This window comes from Streptopelia decaocto, assembly GCF_964273445.1.
Source record: "Streptopelia decaocto genome assembly, chromosome: 18".
NCBI classification, from domain to species: Eukaryota; Metazoa; Chordata; class Aves; order Columbiformes; family Columbidae; genus Streptopelia; species Streptopelia decaocto.
Window position 1 is genome coordinate 4,186,745 of NC_138673.1, and position 14,113 is coordinate 4,200,857.

General features: G+C 47.9%; 1 protein-coding gene across 2 annotated transcripts in view; it reads left to right on the forward strand.

Moving 5' to 3' along the window:
- The first annotated feature begins 5,005 nt into the window (after positions 1–5,005).
- Positions 5,006–14,113, forward strand: part of CAMKK1 (calcium/calmodulin dependent protein kinase kinase 1) — an 80,456-nt gene continuing 71,348 nt past the window's right edge. For both annotated transcript variants that reach the window (XM_082068890.1, XM_082068891.1), the window contains exon 1: positions 5,006–5,114. The gene's annotated coding sequence lies outside the window, so the exon portion shown is untranslated. The remainder of the gene's footprint in view (positions 5,115–14,113) is intronic.

The window sequence follows — 14,113 nt, forward strand, 5'->3', positions numbered from 1 at the left end:
AACCCAAAAGTCCCAAGACTGCTTTGAAAAGCATGGGAAGGGGCGTTTATTTTCCTCTCCTTGCTTGCTTTTTAAAATATACAATCTTCGGGGATCCTTTTATTTGCTTTTCATTCACCAACAATTTCTGCAGCCAGCAGAATGAGATATTGTAATTTTAATTATTCTGCCACAACAAGCTCTTTAAGCCAGGGCCAGTGGCTTTCAGGTGGGTACTGTGCAACGTGATAGCTGGCTGGGGAAAACCGAGCAAGGGGAAAATTTTAACATGTGCTGGTCCTACCTGCAGTATGAAAAGGCGGGGAGTGCCCACGGTGATTGTTTTGGTCCCTCCTTTTGCCAGGGAGGCTGGAGCACATGCTTAGGGGTGCAAGGAGCACTCAGGGGTGCAAGGAGCGCTCAGCTCAATGTCCTTCAGGGTAGGTCCCAAGTGGAGGTGTGGGTGCCAGCCAGACCGTGCTCCTCGCCTCTTGGTTTGACCTCATCTTGCTCTTAGGGTCCTGTGCTTGGCATCAGTTGTGGCCAGAAAGTGACTGTATTTGAAGTTGTAAAAATGTGGCCAGTGTATCCTGCTGCTCTCCAGCCCCCAAGTAGAGAGCCAAAGTGTCAGCTGAAGAGGTGTGAAGAACCCTTCAACGACAGTTTGCTGTGTTGCTTCCTGCTTATGCTGTGACAATTGGGGGTTGGGTTGTTTGCTTTTTTAAAAACTCCTTGTTTAATTGCACTTTGGTTTTTACACAGTTATTTAGCTAATAGAAAAATACTAATAGAAAAGGGATCTTTAGCAAATCCAGGCACACAAGAAAGAATATCTGTTATCTAGCTAACCCCTAATAATTACAAAGAGCACTACCTAGCGCTTGTATGTGATGCCTTCAGTGCTCTAAGGGTCTAACAGAGGACTCCTGCACCGATCAAAGGTATCAGATGAAGAGCACGATCCATGAGTGCAGTGTTCCTGTTCCCATTTTACAGAAAGAGGAGCCAAGACACAAGCAAATCATTTCTGAATGTGTATGCAAATGTGGTGAGCAGATTCTGCCTCTAAACAGTTATTATTATCGTGGAGGTTACCAGGTTGGACCTGGTACAAATATATCTTTTCATCCCCTCAGGCATGGTTACTCTGGAAGAAATCAAATGGCACAGATATTCCAGAAGAGCAATTGCAGAAAAACTTATTCAATAATAATTATGCTGGTTAGTGATGCTGCAGAGATGAGGAGTTATATTTCAACCTCAGCAGAGCTGGCAACATTTAATCATTATGTTTACGCACAATTCCCAGCACAATGAGGCCTTGATTTCCACCTGGTGCTTCCAGACACTATAACAATGCAAATTAAAAATGAATAACACTAAAGACACAGACAGCTCCTTCCCTGTGCAATCTCTCCTGTCTATTAGCCCACTCATTCTTTCCTTGGCACAGCAGACTCCCTTTTCTTTTTAACCCAGTCCTCCTTTTAGGACATTCTGGGATATTTTTCCCTAAAGATGTACCTGCCTTGTGGGTTACACTAATTCCTCTCCTCTTTTGATGGGGGAGCACATTCTCAGTCGGATAAATCCTCTGGCTGACACACAGTGAAGGACTGACGGGAACATTTATGTCCTCCCAGTTCTAAATGATGCTTTTATTTCCTTCTGTCTCAAAGACACACATTCTCAGGCCAGATTGTGCTGGGTGGCGAAAGGACCGTTTCTGCCGTTACAGCACCAGACAACTGCAGCTCAGCCTGTAATCCTGCTCCTGGTGACAGTATGGCTGTTACAGCTCATTTGTGCTGCTGCCAGCTCTTTATTAATTACGCCACGCTATTTTCTTTCGCTTTCTTTGGTAAAGTGCTCTCTCCTTCTCTTATCTATTTCTAATTGCTTTATTGCCTTATTTTAGAAAGTGTAACAGTCAAAAGTGTCCAAATGGATTTTGAATATAGCAATGGTGCAGGCAACTGATGGGCTCTTTTGCAGGGTGAATTGGGATCGCTCCCATTAACTGGTACCAAGTGCGGATTCTGTTCAGCTTTACGGCACCACAAAGAGATTTTGCCCAAGCTGTTCTTAAATGACGGCTTGTGCTTCTTTTTAAACTAAAAGCACCTGTGAAACACCTGGAGAAATGTGAAGTCCCCCTCTCATGACCGTAATTCAAGGACCAGGTTAAACACCCTGCCAGCCCTTGCACCAAAAAACCTCATTGGAAATAACAGTTACCAACCAACTACTATTGAACAGAAATACCAAAGTCATATTTTAATGTTGTCACAGCCATGACAGACTAAACATCAGAGAGACATTATTTGAGACTCTTTTTGCACTGGTCATTACGGCTTTGCATTGCCATCACTTGTGTGTAATGAAAAGGGAAACGGAGGCACATGAGTTGATTTTTTGTTTTCTGGAAGAAATAGTAGCGTGTGACTGAGACCAGCAAACCAGGTTGTTTCATTAGGTCAGGTGCTATTGGTCTTTGTCAGAAGTGATGGTTTCAAACCCTGCTGCTGGTGCTAGAACTGTGCTTCAGGTGTCACTTGTGATCTAAACTGCCTGATGCTAAAGGAGACAGGTCTCTAGGGGACAATCCTCAGCACTTTCCAAACATCTCAAAGCCAAAAGTGAATCAGCCTAAATGACTTCAGAAACCCTTGAAAGTGCTTCTCAGCAGTAGTTATGGCAAGAGGAGCAGGAGGCTGAAAGTTTTACCCATCGCTCATGAGAAGCGAAGTTGTTCCTATCTCTGTCAGAAAGGCTTTTTGCATGGAAAAAGAAATTTGAAAGTATTTCCAGCTGCCAGTGGTTTGTCCAAGGGTGGAGAAATGCCATCCCAACCATCATCCTTCAGAAACCATGGGCCCTCAATGCATCAGTTTTATTTATTATTTCGGTTTCTCTGCTCTGTATAAAAAGCTGCAGGAAAGAATTGTGTAAACCTGAAGTACAAAACTGGACTGAATGATTTTTAAGGACCTGAAACCACAGAAACACTCAAAATTACAAAAAAACAAACAAACAAACAAACATCAAAAGGGACTGATAAATTGCCAATAATAAAAATTAGAAAACACATTTGTTGGTCATGCTAAAATACGGCAGGCTCTGCTACCCTCCTGCTGGTTCCTGTCACCAGCTGTTTCCCTTCTCTGCCCCTGGGTTTCCTGTTCATGGAGGATCTTTGCTGGATTTTCTCTTTGATGAGCTAAAAGAGCAATTCTTTCTAGCGTTCTAACAGGGATCATTACACTGCATATAACAATTCTTTAATATTCAAGTCTAGAACAAAAGAAGTACAAGATGTTTAGCTTGATGGTTAAAGAAGAAAAAAAAAGGTTTTGTTTTCTTCCTTGCAAAATAAATAAGGAGACAGAGTGGTCATAAAATTGGATCCATTATTTTATTAGCCAATATAAAGATTAACTATAGGCAAATAAGGTCTCAAAGTTTTCAAGCAAAATTCAAAACATTTCAGTGTGAAGTATTTTTGACTGAAAACTGTCAAACAGAAGAGGCAAATATTTTAGGTGGAAGTGAAAGGGCATTAACCCTGGGTAAACCTGTTGATCTTCAGTGAGCTGCTCAGCTGCCTACAAACAACCAGGGTGACAAAGCACATTTCTGCAGGAAATAATAGACTTGAGTGCAGGTGGTAAATTGCAGGAGGGCATGTCTGACTATAAGACTCATACCCACAGAGTGAGTAAGTTAAAAAGTTCCTGGTCTTTGAAAGGCTTACAAGATGACTTCACTGTTTTAGTGATTGGTGTCTTACTTCTCTAAACACAGTGACAACCTGAGCAGGGTTTTTTGGGATGAGAAACAAAGTTAGTAGTAAAGCACAAGCTGCGTTATTAACATGTTGTTTTGAGGTACGAACCCCACATTAAGAAATGAATTTGTTCCCAAAGCAGAGGATTATTTGAGACCCACTGGAAGCAGGCGCAGGCATTCCTATCCACTTGATGTCACAGTGGGGAGGAGCAGCAGTCAGGGTTGAGTCAGGATGTGGATTTAATCCAATTCTTGCTCACCAGCTAAAGCCAAGATCTCCCGATGGGGACCCTGACCACGAGTGGGGTCACAGCAGAGCCCAACTTGCCCGGCCACCTGTCGTCACCAAATCAACATCCTCAGGAATCCCACAGGAAACACTTCACAGCTGAGAGCGGGGCTGCAGTGGGAACCCCTCGACCCAGGGGCACAGTCAACTGTGAGCCAAGCAGGCAAAAGAGAGCAGGGGGAAAAAAAGAAAAGCAAAAAATATGAGTCATGAAAACATCTGGTATTTGGTTGTAGGAAATTAAACAAACAAACAAACAAACAAATAAAAAAAACCCAGGGTATTTGCTTGTAGGAATTCTTTGTGTGATAGCAGTGGAATTAGTTGCTCCATCACCCTCTCTATGAAGAAGTTTCCTTTCATATTTAAGTGGAACCTCCTGTGTTCCATTTTGTACCCATTGACCCTCGTCCTATCATTGGTTGTCACTGAGAAGAGCCTGGCTCCATCCTCCTGACACTCACCCTTTAGATATCTGTAAACATTAATGAGGTCACCCCTCAGTCTCCTCTTGTCCAGCTCCAGAGCCCCAGCTCCCTCAGCCTTTCCTCACACAGGAGATGCTCCACTCCCTTCAGCATCTTCGTTGCCCTGCGCTGGACTCTCTCCAGCAGTTCCCTGTCCTGCTGGAACTGAGGGGCCCAGAACCGGACACAACATTCCAGATGCGGTCTCAAGAGCCTGCCTGCAGCTCAGCTGTGCTTCAGGTTGGAGACCCCACGGCCACACGCCCCGGAAACACGAGGGTTTTCCTGCACCCCAGCTGTGCCCGGCCCGGCCGCCTCACCCCCCCCCCCGCCACACACGGCGCGGCCGCGACCAACGGCCGCCGCGCGAGCCCCGGGGAGGCGCGGCCGCCGCTAGCCAATGGGAGCGGGCGCGCGGGCGGGTATTTACACCCGGCGGGCGGGGGGCTCTAGGACCCAGCGCGGCCAATGGCGGGGGGGCAGGCTGGCGCGGGGGCGGCGCTGATAGAGCGCGCGGAGCCCGGGGAGTTTCTTCGCCGGGCGCTGCAAAATCGGCGGCGGCTTCGGAGCTCGGGCGGCGCCGGGCGCAGGTGAGCGCGGGGCGGCGGGTGCGTGCGTGTGTGCCCGGGGCGGGCTTCGCTCCGCTTCCCTCCGCGGCCGCGGGGCCGTCGCCTCCGCCGGCCGAGCGCACCGGCTCGGCTTAGGCCGCGCTGCCCGCCCCGCGGGTCGCCCGCCTGCAGCCCTGCCCGGGGCGGCGGCGCCTCCCGGGCCGAGGACAGGTGCAGCGCGGCGGGGGACGCACGCGCGCGGGTTGTCTCCGCGGGCAGGTGAAGCGCTCCGGGTGTCTCGGGTGCGGGTGCGCTCGGCCGGGCATCCCCGGGGCTGCGCTCGGCCGTGCGGGGTAGAGCCCGGGCTGTGCCGCGGTGCCGGGCGGCTGCAGCGCCAGCGCTCTCACCGAGCCCAAAAATTAATGAAAAATCTCTCTAAAAACTGGGTTTTTGAGCAGTTTACCCATTAAAGCAGTCATTTCTCACCCTCTTTTTCGAGGTTTAGAGAGGGCAGAGGAGAAGGAGTGTGGTGAGCTTCTTGAAGGTTTGTCACTGCATCCTGATCCTTCTTGCTGCCCTCGGGGGTCAGGCTGAGCTCCTGGGAGTTTGGATTTTCTCTCGGGTCGGTGCTTAGGCTGTCGCTGTCTGAGCTGCTCTGTCCTGAGCGCACACCTTGCAGCCAGGCTGGCGTGAAGAGCAGCTTATTTTCCCCTCTCTGCTCACCTTGGCTCTGAGGGAAAACAAGCTGCAGCTCTCAATGGCCTGTATGCTGTGAACAAGGGAAACTGCTGATCCTGCAGGGATGTCACATTCTTCAGCTGTTCTGATGAAGGTAAAATTACCTTGTTGTTGTAGCTTAATGGAAAAGGTTTTGTTTTATATGAAACTGTTGCTTTTTTATTTACAGTAGTATGTGGTTCCCAGTTAAGCTTACAGCACTACTTCCCATAACGTGTTAATTTCCTCCCTGTGAGGCATCTCTGGCAGCTTCAATTTGTTCTGGTGTTTGACATGGGATGACTTTGAAGTGTTGCTTTTAAAACTGGATAAGGCAAGCAGAGAGCCGTTATCGCGGTTGCTTGAAGAGAAAAACCAAAGCGAGCACGGAGGGGCCACGCTCCGACATGTCCCTGCGCATGGCGCAGCTTGCTGTGCAGCACCCTGTGCTCGGCCTGGGGTGTGTGGTGTGAACAGGATTAATCTCCAGGCACAGCAATAAATCACTTTCCCGGGCTTGCTCCCTGAGCTCGTGCCTGGAGAAGGCCAGATCTTAGCAACCAGGAGCGTAAGCACCAGCCTCTTATCATTCCAGCCAGGAGTTCAGGCATGTTATTGTTTGATACGGCATGAGGCTGGGCTTTAAGTCACAGTAGGTGCTGAGCCTCTGGGTCCTGATGGTTTTCCTTTTTGAGGCAAGCTGCATTCGCTGGCATGAAGTGCCTTCAATCTAGAATTACCTCTGGCTATTTCTTCTCCTTGCTTTTGGGATGTGTCTCGCAGGTCGGAGTGGGATATGTGCGGGTGCTAATTCTCCCTGGGCAGCTCCCCAGAGCTGCTGATCCAGGCTCTGCTGAAGCTGTGCTGCAAGGGGTCCTCGGCTGTCCCAGCATTGCCCCACAGAACAGTGAGGTGCCCCTGTTTGCTTCACGCAGCCTGTTGCTGCTTTACTTCTGCCAGGGCTTTCAAAACCTGTGCAGCTGGGGGCACAGATGCCTGGTGCCCCCTAATTAGAGTGTTCATTAAGCCCTAAGTCTCTTTGCCTGATACAATTAATTGTCTTTGCACTAACGAGACTTTCAAGGCACAGCTTTTGCTGGGAAGGGTTTGGGGGATTTCTCTGCCCATGTGGGCTCTTGTTGGATGGCTGCAGTGGAAATCTCATTAGTGTCTGTGGCAGAGGAGATATTTGGAAGGGCAGCGCAGCAGTGCTCTGTTTACTGGAGGAAGAAGCACTGTTTGGGTAGCAGTCACCACAAGTACTGATGTGGTTTAGACCTTGGCTGGTCTTGAAAAGGTGGCACTATGCTGAGCATGTCGCTTTGTACTTCAGCCATGGGTCTGCCTGCCAGAGCACAGCATCTCCTCTTGCTGGTGTTCATTCCCAGAAGGAACTGAAGGGTGTATTAACCCAGTCATTTGTGCCAGCTGCTCTTGAACTGTGGAAAGAACAGCCTGTGTGAAAGCTGAGTCTTCTGTGCGGTGTCAGTGCTGACCTTAGAAGAGCCTTTATAGGGTTATTGCTACCCAGCAGCAGGGGAAGGAGAAACTTCTAAGAGGCATCAGGAAAAGGCTGAGAATGCTGGATGGCTTCTGGGGACTGTTAGCAGGGTGGTTTGGGTCTCCAGATGATATCTGCCTGGTTGAGGGGCAAAGAGGATAAATCTGATGTCAATTGGGGCCAAGCTCATGGAGGGGAAAGGGATGCGTGTTGGTGGGGAGTTCAGTGTGAGGATGGTGTCTGTGCTGGAGCAGTGGAAGGCAGTTGTTTTGCAATAACATGCAATCAATACGTGCAATTAACTCTGCCTGGGGAAGATGCCTGGAGAGAGCACACCCAATACTGCCCTGAAGAGCAGGTGGATGCTGGGCAGGTGGAATGTCCGTGGGTCTGCTCAGCAGCTCAAAGCACCGAGAAGCACAGGGCTTGGGGGAGGCAGGCTCGGCTGGTGCAGGAGATTGCAGTTGGCTGCAGGGCTCGGTGTGGATGCTGTGCACAGTGTCACACAGTGTAATGAGGCGCAAGGTTGGGAGGGAAAGCAGTTTGTGTGGGGTCAGCAGCAGAGTCCAGCTTTGGGCAGCATCGGGATGTGGTAGGAGCTCTCCTGACAGCTGAGTTGGAAGGAGGGTGGGTAAACAAGGCTTTGGGTGGGTTTTTAGCCCCCTCTTTTCCCCACACAGCCCCTGGCAGATGTTTGCTGCTGCTCAGCCCTGCCACTGCTCCCCAAGTTGGCCAGTTGGTGATGACAAAGCTGAGCCTGTCCCTTTGCTGAGAACCAGTGAGGAGGCACATTACCCCTTTGTCTTGTGGACAAAAGCAAGGCCTGAGCTCTCAGTATAGAAGCCAAGCATAAATCTGGTATCAGAAAATGTTGTTTGTGCCTTAAAAGGTAGGAAAACAGACACATCTGGGGAAAACTAGATATACAGTAACCCTTATCAAGATTCTTTTATGTCTTTCTCTTTGTGGTATATTTTGCTATGATCTTCAGTGCTTTATTTTTTTGGTACTTGCTTTGAGAAGCAGGTGTCCAACATGCAGGGAGGTGACCCAGTCATCAGAAAATATATGGCTGAAGAAACAGTTGGGTAGTTGGCTGTAAAAATGGTAGGGGATGACTGAAGTGTACAGAAGCAATTGTTGATGTAGCACAGCCATTGTGGCAGATCTGGAGGTTAGTGATGTTTGTGATAGATAAAGCATCAAAGCATTGGGTGCAGCACATGAATAAATGGTTTCAAATAATGTCATGTAGTCAAGAATGTTGTTTTCATTAACACAGTGGTTAAGTTTAGCATGGTTGGAGAAAAGTGTCTGAAATTTTCTGAAGAGAAGAAATCTTGATAAATTGGGATAGGATACTAATCTGAAAGATAATGGAGGGAAGAAGCTGCAGTGACTTCTTGGATGTGTGGGAGTGTGGCTGCTGATGTGTGGTGCTGGGTGAGGTATAAGTGTACACGTGTGTTTCCAGCTCTTTAGAAACTCAGATGTTTCTCAGGCTTGTGCAGGTCGCCACAGGTGGTGGCTTTAACGGTCGGGTCCTTCATCACAAACACATGCTCATCAGGGCTATCAAAAATCCATCTGGAAATGTGACTCAGCTTTTCCTATTTTCCAGCTACTGTATTGCTTTCCAGTCTGTTTTTTCCCTGCACCATATACAAATACAGACACTTTATAGATTTCATCATTAATGATGGGGTGCAGTCAAGCACTGCATAAGTTGCAGTTCTAACTTGCTTGGGAATTTCCAGTCTGGATTTGTTGATCACTTTTCCTACAGGGTTAAGACTTCAGAAACATTTTCCTGTTCCGTTGCAGTCTTCACTTTTATGTTTGGCATAAGTGATATGGACAGAAACAGAGGGTGTAAGTGTCAAGTACATGACATTGGAGAATGATTTTGTTGCTTTCATGTGCTGATGTCCCTGGATGGGCAAGTTCTTCTGAAAGGTCAAAACCTTTTGAGGACACCGCTTCTCAGTTTGCAGCTGAAAGGGAAGACTCTCCCATGGCAGCCGGGAGCTTCTTAGCCCCAAAAGATGCTGTTTTAGGGAGTGAACCTGGCAGAAAATGAACCCTTGTATTTTATGTCTTGATGGCATCCAGCACATGAGCTGAGTCATGCCTTGTGGATAAAGGTGTGGTTGAGGACTTGTTTCCTTTGGGATGCTGCCCTGGACAGGCATTATTTTAGGGTGAGTACCTCTGAAATAGATGATCTTTTTTGCCAGAAGCCATGTGAGATTAATCCAGCCTGTCTGTCTCTGGGGTGGTTTCAGTGTTTCTGCAGATTGGTGGCTGTGTTCAGGGAAGGCTCTGAAATGTTGTGATTAATTCTTCAGTCGTGTTAAAAGGGTTTATGGGGAAGTCATTAGCTAGTTAACAGTGACTGCTCTAATTATTTGGGTGTGAGTGTAAACAGTGAGGCTGTGATCTGCTGCAGCAGCACTTGAATATGTGTCTTTCGGAGATAGAGGCATCATTCCCTTTTTCCTGTTCCCGTGCTAAATTCTCTGCAGAGCAGTCATGTGTGTGTCTTAGAGCAGCAGGAAAGCCATGGAAATCCAGTGTTCCTTTCTGCTGACACTGGTGAGTGGCAAATGCTCCCCTGAGGTCAGTGGAGCCAGATTCTTTACCTATTTTTTTTTTTTAACCTTCTGCAATTCCCTGTCTCCAGTAGTTTCCACTCGCACCAGTATAAGTGGGGAGGACCATGTTCCATCCGTTTCAGCTGGCAGCAGAGCCTGGGGTTTTGATGGGAGCCCTTTCTGCAGGGCAGAGGGGTCTGTGTGAAGCTATGAGGAGCAGAGAGCTGTGTGCTGAGGAACAGGGCAGCTCCCTGAACCCTGCAGCTCCTGTGCAATATCCCATGAACATTTCTGGAGTGTGCTGATTGTTTTTCTCAGCCAAATGGCTCCACAATTTTGTGACCTTGCGAGGACAAAGCATTAATGACACATTTTGGTTGGATGCTAGGTCCATCTTCCCGTGGGGGAGCTGTGCAGGGCAAGAGTCCTGACTGTGCACAGCTGTGCAGATAGCATGTTCCTCAATTTCAGAGGAAAAAAAATAATTTTGTCTCTGGTATTCTCACTTTACATAAATTTTTATTATGGCTGTTGAACTGTAAGTGTTCTATGTAGAAGCAAGTCCTGCAGACCCACGAGGCTTTCAATTGGAGAAGGATGATTCGGTAGGTAGGATGTTAAATTAACACAAAGAAGACTCATTCAGTTGTTTCCTCTGCTACAGATTTCCTGGGTAACCTGGAGCTCCAGTTCACAGACAGACCCAAACACTGAGTGCTTAGCATGGATGTTAAACTAGGAGCAGGCATGAGGGGCTCAGCTGGGGTGGGAAAAGGAGGAATGAAGAAGTGCAGTAGAAGCCTAGGATGAATAACACCTTCTGAGGATGTGTTAGCGTTGGGTTTGTGACTGTGGTGAAGGTGTGAATCAGTCGACCGAGGGGTGCGAGATCATCATGCTCTAATGAGCTGGACCTTAGTGTCTGCATTTGGCAGGTTGGTGCTCTGCAGTCAGATGCTGCTGTTCTCCTTCTGGGGCTTGTGTTTCTCAGCTGTCCCTGTGCTGCAGAGATTATTCACAATTTTATCTTGTAGTCTTGTGAGTGCAGCAGAGCTTGGACCAGCCACCTCATGGTTTGTCCCAGTTTTGCCCTGCTTTTGCATGGTCTGCATGTTAACTCAGACTATTTTGCTGTTCAGCCCTTGTAGTCATAAGTTACTTTATCATGGGTGTCTGTCTTTTCTTCCCCCATCCCATTCTAGCCAGTATTTCAGGTTTCTATTCTGTAGAATAGCAGTGAGTCCTAAAACAAGAGTGGCATCACATCTACAGTAGATAAAGCTGAAGGAATTGGGCAGCAGCAGGAAAATAAATGTGCCAGCACAGCTTTGCAGAGTACTGTGTGCATGCCTACCTACCTGAGCCTGGCTCTAATTACCAACTCCCATGCTGTTCTGCCACCACATCCAGCTCTGTGAAGTTACTCCCAACTAGCTCCAGCCTTTCTGCTTCCTCACCATGGCACTGGCAACATGCAGGCATCACTGGAGCCTTTCTCCTGCCTCTGGACCTCCTCGTGTGCTGGATGCAGCTGGTGGTCTTAGTCTGATCTGTTGCATGTGAGCTACTGGAGAGAAATTGGGGACCTCAAAGGGACCCCTGCTAGAGGAAGATCTGTAGCTGTTGCTTCAGGCTGGGTGTCTGCTACCAGACCCTCCCTTCCCCTCATATAACCCAGCACCTGGGGCCTGGTGGACAAGAAGCTGGAAGATGTGTGAGCTGCCTCCTCATTAGGAGCCTGGGAGGGGTGTGATCTGAGGATGAATCACAGTTCCATTGGGGAAGGCAGCTTCTGTGCTGCAGCGTGTGGAAAGTGATTGAAGGCAGCGTGAAAGAAAAAGGATGGATTTGCCCCTCAAGGGAGCTTAGTGCTGCCTTGGAAAAGTATATTCTCCTTCTTCAGAGCTTCCTTACCTGTCTTTTTTGTGAATGGCTACAAATCAGTGTGGAAAAACTGTGAAGAAAGAACTGGGTTTGGATAGTGGTGATGTAGAAAGCAGTAGCACCCTGCCAAAAAGATGAAGATGCTTGAAAGGTAGGAGAACCTGGTGTGGTGTTCTGTGACAAAAATTATTACAGTGCACGTGCCACATGCATAAGGCAACCGCTTAGACAAGTCAAGTCTTGAGGGTTTTTTTTTTTTTTTGGCACTTCTGAACACCTGCTGCTGGTAATGCTGTCTTGGTAGTGGTGCTCTGTGATATTTGTGCTGGAACTAACGATTTGGGTCAAGAGAGAGTGTAAGGACAGAAGGTGCATCCACTGACCTCTTCCTGATGCAATGTTTTGATGCTTAAGCCCCAACTGACCATTTTATAGCTGTCAGGTAGCCTGAGTGACAAAGATTAATCACATCTGAGGTTCCCAGCTCTGCAAGGCAGAGTGTAAAACAGGCTGGAGATGAGGTTTTTTTTGCCTTGCTGTGTCAGCACCTTGTCCCCAGGCTGACAGATGGGGCTGGAGAAGTGAAGATCTGATTACAGCTCATGAGGCCAATGCTTGCTGGGCGCAGAGGGAACAGAAATGTCATGGGGTTACTGTGTGTGCAGAGTGTGCTGCGGTGGAATGGTGAGAACAAGGTCCTCTTGCACAGCGCTGGGGAGGTGTGAACATCTGGGGAGAGAGGCAGAAGAAAGGGTTTTATGGAAACTTGAGAGGGTTTTGTAGCTTTCTGTACAGTGCTGTTGGGTCAGTCCAGACCACTCAAAGTTGTGGTGTGGGCTTTACTGCCTTTGTTCATGAACTTCAGTGCTCTCTCCTGGCAAATCAGGCCATGTTACTGTGCACTTACATGTTAAAGAGATCGGGCATCTCTGCCAGCATGTTTCCATGCTCTAATCAGGCTTCTGCATTTTCCCTTCTCATACAGTATTGATGTGAACTGCGCTTGTGATTTGCCTTGAAGCAATAGTAAGAAGGCATGGTTTATTCATAGCAACTGCTGGGAGTCCATTCCTTAATGCCAAATAGATTGATTAAGTCAGACTGCAGAATGGAACTGGCCTTTTTTGTAAGTTTTCAGAGTTTGCTGTTTCCAAGGAGCCATAAAGTGGCTATGCTCCACCCAAATGCTACTGTATCTACCTGTCATCCAGAATGATTATCACAGATGCAAAAAAGGTGATATAAGATTATGCCCCACCTGTGGGAATCAGTTCTTCTGCGGTATGTTGTTCCAGCCACTAAACGAATGAGCAAAACCAATACTGCTTTCCTCATATTCTTCCAAACATCTGTCTGCTTGATCTGTTGTTCCTTGTGCTAAGAGCCTAAACTTCCCAGCATGGACCAGTGTTTTCTCTGTACAGCACCAGGCACAGGTGATAACTGAGTCTGAAATGCTACAACAATGGAAAATAAGCCGATGCTTTGGGGGATGCAAGGCCAAAGGGCTGTCTGTTGGCTAACATATCCTGGATTTGAATCCAGAGTAACATGTCAGTGCCTGCCCATCTCCCCTGGGGAAGAGAGGTCGCAGTCCCTTGCTGTGCTCAGGGCTGAGCCTGCTCACCCTTGCTGCTCGCAGTGGGTGCGCCAGCATTCTGCTAATGGCATGGTGCAATGCCAAGGTATTTTTGAGTTTTTGCTTTTTGCTGGATAAAAACACCTGGATTTGTTGAGGGCGTGTTGTGGTTGCTGCAAAGCACTGAGAATTTAATTCCATTAAGGTCTTGCAGAGGAAAGGAAATGTTCCAGAGTCTTTAATATTCCATGTTCTTTAGGTATGAATAAATATTTCCTTGGCCTGAAACATTCTCCTGCTGTGAAATCCATTCCAGTCTCTTTGTCTAAGACAATCAGTCTCCTTCCTTCCCTCTTGCCTCCCATGCCCCAGCTTTTATTAACCTAGAAATGTGCTGACACTTCACCATCAAACTGGTTTCTAGCGCATTAGGGAGCTCTGCAGAGTGTCTTTGCAAGTTGTCAGTGTAGCTGCATGCAAGCGAAGAGGGAGATGGCTCAGACTTGTTCATCTCCTGGGGAATTTGTTCTTCCTAGCTCATGGCTTTCTGCAAAAGTGTCTGACAGCTCTGTCCATGTGTATCTGTTCTCCTCTAAAGGAAGGCTGGGCAACTGGGGAGTCAATGGAGAAAGCCATTTCATCATTGTGCTTTAGTGCATTCATTTTGGTAGTGCTCTCTCCTGCAGAGATTCCCTGTCCCACCATGCGGCTGTACTCATTTGAGCCCCTTTGAAGGTGTCTGTTCCACTGTCATGACCTGTGGATC